This window comes from Thalassophryne amazonica, chromosome 23 (assembly GCF_902500255.1).
Source record: "Thalassophryne amazonica chromosome 23, fThaAma1.1, whole genome shotgun sequence".
Classification (NCBI taxonomy): Eukaryota; Metazoa; Chordata; class Actinopteri; order Batrachoidiformes; family Batrachoididae; genus Thalassophryne; species Thalassophryne amazonica.
Window position 1 is genome coordinate 9647323 of NC_047125.1, and position 6426 is coordinate 9653748.

The 6426-nt window shown below is 44.7% G+C and overlaps 1 protein-coding gene across 9 annotated transcripts in view; it reads right to left on the bottom strand.

The window, feature by feature from the left end:
- Nucleotides 1–5640, bottom strand: part of LOC117505040 (NACHT, LRR and PYD domains-containing protein 12-like) — a 64642-nt gene extending 59002 nt beyond the window's left edge. For all 9 annotated transcript variants that reach the window (XM_034164569.1, XM_034164565.1, XM_034164570.1 and 6 more), the window contains exon 1: nucleotides 5509–5640. The gene's annotated coding sequence lies outside the window, so the exon portion shown is untranslated. The remainder of the gene's footprint in view (nucleotides 1–5508) is intronic.
- Nucleotides 5641–6426: the final 786 nt, after the last annotated feature.

Genomic DNA, 6426 nt, shown 5'->3' on the forward strand with positions numbered 1-6426 from the left:
TTGCGTATCACGCCAATAGCAGTACCATGTTCTCCACTCAACACTCACCCACCTGGACAGCGGTAAGTGTGGCTATGTGCGGCTGTTGTTCAACACAATAGTCCCCCACACACTGGTTACCAAGCTCAGGGATCTGGGGCTGAACACCTCACTCTGCTCCTGGGATCAGAGCTTTCTGATGTAGAGATCACAGGCAGTGAGGATAGGACACCATACCTCCAGGTCCCACACCCTCAACATTGGCGCCCCCCCAAGGATGTGTCCTGAGTCCTCTGCTCTAATCCCTATATACACATGATTGTAAAGCTACTCACTTCTCCAACATAATTGTTAAATTCACAGATGACACAGTTACGATAGGCCTGAATTCCAGCAACAATGTTGCTGCTGGAACTTTGACTCGAAGCAGAAAATTTAACCACACTACACTGATTTTGGCCTCTCTTCACTGGCTTCCTGTCTCTGTGAGGTCTGATTTTAAGGTCTTGTTTCTCACTTATAAACGTATTCACATACTAGCACCTCCCTACATTACATAGTAGAGAAGCTTGAATCTTCGACTGGACTGGGTTGCTTGACGCGAGGAAGCTTCCTCAGCTAAAATTCTTGCTCTCGTAGTCTGACTTCTGTCTGACCCTTGTAGAGGAGAACAAACAGAAGCCACAAAAGCTGGAGTTTTAAACCTAACCAGACCCCTTCCTACCGAGAGGCAGACTGCTATTGGCTAGTGACTAAACAATTGCTTTAATTAGCACCTGTTGTGCTAATTAAAGTGCTAATTATTGTGCTATTGTGTTAGCACCCTCCTAATGACAGGGTTGCTGTCCCTCCTAACGATGGGACTGACGCCTCTCCTGATGACGTGAATGACTCATTACCATGAGCAAAAGACTGAAACTGCTTTGATCTGAGTACCCCATTGTAAACAGGGGACAAACCTCAGTCTGCATTTCATCTCCACCTTAAAGACACTAACCACATGTTTGAGGACAAGGAAGTTAAAATCTTAGCCAGAGAGAATAAATGGTTTGAGAGAGGGGAGAAGGAGGCATTCTATGTGAAACAGTTGAAACCCAGCCTTAACCGGGGAGGGGGTCTGAGACACGCTTTGTCCCCTGTTTACAACGGGGTATTCAGATCAAAGCAGTTTCAGTCTTTTGTTCATGGTAATGAGTCATTCACGTCATCAGGAGACAGTGTTGTATAAAGTACCGGAAAATCACACTTAAGTAAAAGTACTACATTGTGTCCCTAAGGTTATAAAAAAAAGTCAGCAGGCCACAGAGCCTTCTCTTATCATGCACCTTTCCTGTGGAATGGTCTCCCCGCAGAGATATAACAGGCAGATTCCGCAGAGACATTCAAGTCCAGACTTAAGACGCATCTGTTCTCCCTCTCATGGTGAGCACACCGGCATAGTATGGAATTATGATTCCTCTTTGTTTACTTCATTTATTAACAGTGGAACAGGTCTCAGCCTTACTATATCTAACTTCTGTCTTTGTTTGTGTAACTGGCGTAGTTCAAAACTAGAAGTATTCCACTTCACGTGGTGTGATGCTATTCTAGACTATAAGCCTGCACTACTGGTTACAAAGTGGGCCTACTACTCTGATTTGATCAACAAAAACATGCATAATTTAAAGTTCCTGTTCGACATGGTGGCAACACTTATTCATGGACAACCACCTGTAAGTCGCTGTCCTTTTACAGCCCCAAATTTTTTAGTTTATTTTTTTATTACTTTAAGAAGAAAATAGATGACATCAGACACCACTACGGTTCTGGTGCTGTTAGATCTTATCACTGCATTTGATATGGTGGATCACCATATTCTACTTGATAGGCTGGAGAATCATTTTGGGATTACTGAGAATGTCCTTGCATGGTTGACATCATACCTGACCAGTCGTTCTCACTGTGTCTTGTACAATAACACTACCTCTAACCTTAGTGACATGAAATTTGTGGTTCCACCGGGGTCCATCTTAGGCCCCCTGCTTTTCTCCCTTTATATAGCACCCCTTGGGCACATATTGCAGCATTTCGGGATTACCTTTCATTGCTATGCTGATGATACTCAGTTGTATATGCTGATAACTGCTCATAATCTCATCCACATCAAGACTTTGGAGGATTGCCTTGCATCAGTAAAAAGCTGGATGTCCAGCAATTTCTTCCTTTTAAACTCGGGCAAGACTGAATGATGGTTCCTGGTCCAGTGAGACATCAGCATCAGTTTGATCAGTTAATGCTTGACCTAAACTTGTGTGTCATACATCACACTGACAAAGTGAGAAACCTTGGAGTGATTTTTGACCCCACGTTGTCCTTTGACCTACACATTAGAGATATTACGAGGACTGCTTTCTGTGAAATATAGCGAAGATTCATCCCATCCTGTCTATGGCTGATGCTGAGACCCTGATTCATGTATTTGTCTCTTCTAGACTGGACTACTGCAATGTTCTATTTTCTGGGGTACCGCAGTCCAGCATTAGGGGTCGCCAATTGGTTCAAATTGCTGCTGCCAAACTCTTAACAGGAAACAGAAAGTTTCAAATTCAACTGCAATTTCAATTTATTTTCATTTATATAGCAGCAAATTACAACAGAGTTGCCTCAAGGTGCTTCACACAAGTAAGGTCTAACCTTACTAATCTCTAGAGCGGCGGTGGTAAGGAAAAACTCCCTCTAAGGAAGAAACCTCAAGCAGCCCAAACTCATAGGGGTGACCCTCTGCTTGGGCCATGCTACAGACATAAATTACAGAAAAATTCACGAAACAAATATACAGGAAATGCTGTTGGTGCACAGGACAGGAGGGTCTCCAGCACAAATACCACACCCACCTCTGGATGGAGCTGCACCTTAAACAGAGAGAAAAAAAATGTTTGACCACATTATTCCCATTTTGGCATTTCTTCACTGGCTTCCTGTCTCTGTGAGGTCAGATTTTAAGGTTCTGCTGTTAACTTGTAACACTATTCACAGACTAGCACCTCCCTATTTAGCTGACCTAATTAAATGCCTGAGTGACATCAGGAAGCCTGACCTATTCAAGACCTGGACACAGAGTCTCAGCACCAAGATGGACTTTTATCTCAATAAAGGATTCTATTTTGGTTGCTCTTCTGTTTTCCTCTGTTTCTTCTGTTTGTAAAAACCTTCCCAGACAGCAAATGTAGTCCAACATCCAGTACCAATCCTGAAAACGGATCCGGTCCAGATCATTTTTGTACCTTGGCCCAGAACCGGTACGGCTCCACTTTACAGTTCTGGAACAGATCTGGACCAGATCTGAACTGGATCCACAAAAGACCAACTGCTTACAGCCCATATCTGGCAAGGATCTGGGACAGATGTGGCCCACATCATGGCACTGTGGCAGGAACATGGGGTTAGCATAACAATAAGCAATTTTATCTGCACTTGGCAGAAACTATCCATTAGCGGTTATAAACTCAGGGCTGTGAAAACTCCACGAATCCGCGGGATGTGCGGATTTCATCATGGGGGGGTTACTGTGTACTCTGTAATTGTGATCATCACTGAGGTTTTTTAAACGCTTATCGCAAAGCTTTTTTTTCTCTTTACAACAAGCAAGTTTTATAAGTCTGCGGACACTGATCTGTGTGTTACAGATACAAATCAGTTTCCTCGGATCCACTGAAGTTACGCTGAGACTAAATGCCACTCAGTGGTGGCGCCAGGAAATTTTTGTTGGGGGACTGAGGGGGGGCTGGGGTAAAAGTTGGAGGGGCTCCACAAAATGTCATTGAAATGAACAATATATAGTAAATTGCTTTATAAATACCAAGGTATATGTTTTAGTCATCAGTGCTCCTCTAAAATGTGGTATCAATGCACACACACACACATCACATAGAATGATTGCAAGTTCAGTAAACTTGCACATAGGGGTGTAGAGGGGGTCTGGTTTGGGAACCACAGAATCTCGTCTCTGCTGTTTGCGGACGATGTGGTTCTGTTGGCTTCGTCAAATCAGGACCTTCAGCGTGCACTGGGGCGGTTTGCAGCCGAGTGTGAAGCATCCGGGATGAAAATCAGCACCTCCAAATCCGAGGCCATGGTTCTCGACCGGAAAAAGGTGCTTTGCCCTCTTCAGGTCAGTGGAGTGTCCTTGCCTCAAGTGGAGGAGTTTAAGTATCTCGGGGTCTTGTTCACGAGTGAGGGATGGATGGAGCGTGAGATCGATAGACGGATCGGTGCAGCATCTGCAGTGATGCGGTCGCTGTATCGGACCGTCGTGGTGAAGAGAGAGCTGAATAGGGGGGCAAAACTCTCGATTTACCGATCGATCTACGTTCCAATCCTCATCTATGGTCATGAGATTTGGCTCATGACCGAAAGAACGAGATCACGAGTACAAGCGGCCGAGATGAGTTTCCCCCGCAGGGTGGCTGGGCGCTCCCTTAGAGATAGGGTGAGGAGCTCGGTCACTCGGGAGCAGCTCGGAGTCGAGCCGCTGCTCCTCCATGTCGAAAGGAGTCAGTTGAGGTGGCTCAGGCATCTTTTCCGGATGCCCCCTGGATGCCTCGCTGGAGAGGTGTTCCGGGCACGTCCCACTGGGAGGAGGCCCCGGGGAAGACCCAGGACACGCTGGAGGGACTACATCTCTCAGCTCTCTTGGGAACGCCTTAGGGTTTCCCCGGAGGAGCTGGGGGAGGTGTGTGTGGATCGGGAGGTCTGAGCGGCTTTGCTTGAGCTGCTGCCCCCGCGACCCAACTCCGGATATAGCGGAAGAAAATGGATGGATGGATGGATGGTGTGCAATGTCAATAAAGAGCACTTTGTTGAAAGCAAAGCATTGTGATTGTTTTATCACTCACAACAGACAAAACTTGATTAGCCATTAAAACACATTGGTGTGATAATATTTCACACCAATGTGTTTTAATGGCAGATTAAGTTCTTACAAGAGCTTTTGTTCAAATGTGGACCACATCTGTCCAGATCCGTGCAAGATATGGGCTGTAAATGGTTGGTCTTTTGCGGATCCAGTTCAGATCTGGTCCAGATGTGTTCCAGAACTGTAAAGTGGAGCTGTGCTGGATCTGGGCCAGGGTGCAAAAATTGTCTGGACCAGATCCGTTTTCAGGATTGGTACCAGATGTTGGACTACATCCAACCCAGATCCATTTGCTGTCTGGGTTGTAAATGTTAGAATGGCCCAAGCAGTGGATCATGTCTCTGAGTCTGCTCTGATTGAGGTTTCGTCATCAATAACACGAGAGTTTTTTCCTTTCTACTGTGCAAACTCACACTGTTGTAAAATTCACAAAATTCATGTGAAGCACCTTGAGGCAGCGCTGTTGTAATTTGGCACTATATAAAATAAATAAATTTAAATTGACTAAATAAAATACACCTCATACACCTTTTCCTTATTCACATGTGATCATGATGGTGCTTCCTTGAGAAAATGAACAACCAAACACCACTTAAACACTGAATCAAATTATCCGAAACTGACAGAATATTTACCTATCGGTGGTCAACAAGAGTCACAAACACAGATGACAATCTGAAAGTGACAAAAAAGTGGAAAAAAAAAATCATGCAAATGTCACAAAATAAAATAACGAGAAAATACCGTGTCAGGTAAGCCTCCACCTGTACAGAAATATGTGTGTGTGTGTGTGTGTGTGTGTGAAAGGGAGTGACAATGTTTTAATTATAATGTGGATGACATCAGGCAAAACCTGTCAAACCAACAACAAAACAATGTTCCAGTAACATTTAAGTCGTGACCGCAGTTGTGCTTGCAGGACCAGCCAAGCAGGTTTCGTCATTAATACATAAATGTTTTATTAAAGTAAAACAAGGTTTGCATTAAAAATAAAATAAAGAGCTTTTGAAAAAGGCATTTTAAAATAAACACATTTAAAAATCATTTTAAACCACATCAACGGTAAATTGGACAAAGGCCTTTGTATCACTGACAGAAGAGAGGAGAGGCGTCGTTAACTTTTTGCAGTACATTCATCACAGAAAAGTCCCTCCCACATTCCCACACACCAGTGTTTTCCCTGACAGCCTGTTTTACAGTGTCAAGTCACGAAACACATAACTGTAGTGCACATGAGTGCATGTGATCATGTCAGTACGGATTGTGATCATGTCAATACGGACAGCAAGCCACCAATGACCGACACGCCCCCTATGCCTGGAGCAGCAAAGCACTCACATGAATGGGCTCACAGCTACAGGATGTGAGGCAAGTGAGCTGCCCACACTTTCTGTCAGTCAGGGTATCACATGACGGACAAATCGTGTGGGCGTTGGGATCGCGTGTCACGTGACGTGGCTATCTGGTGAGATGGTGAGCTGGCACTGTGACACGCAGCTAGAGCAGCTGGGTGTTTATTTTTAACTCTGTTGTGGTGGTGTGGGCACGCTGTG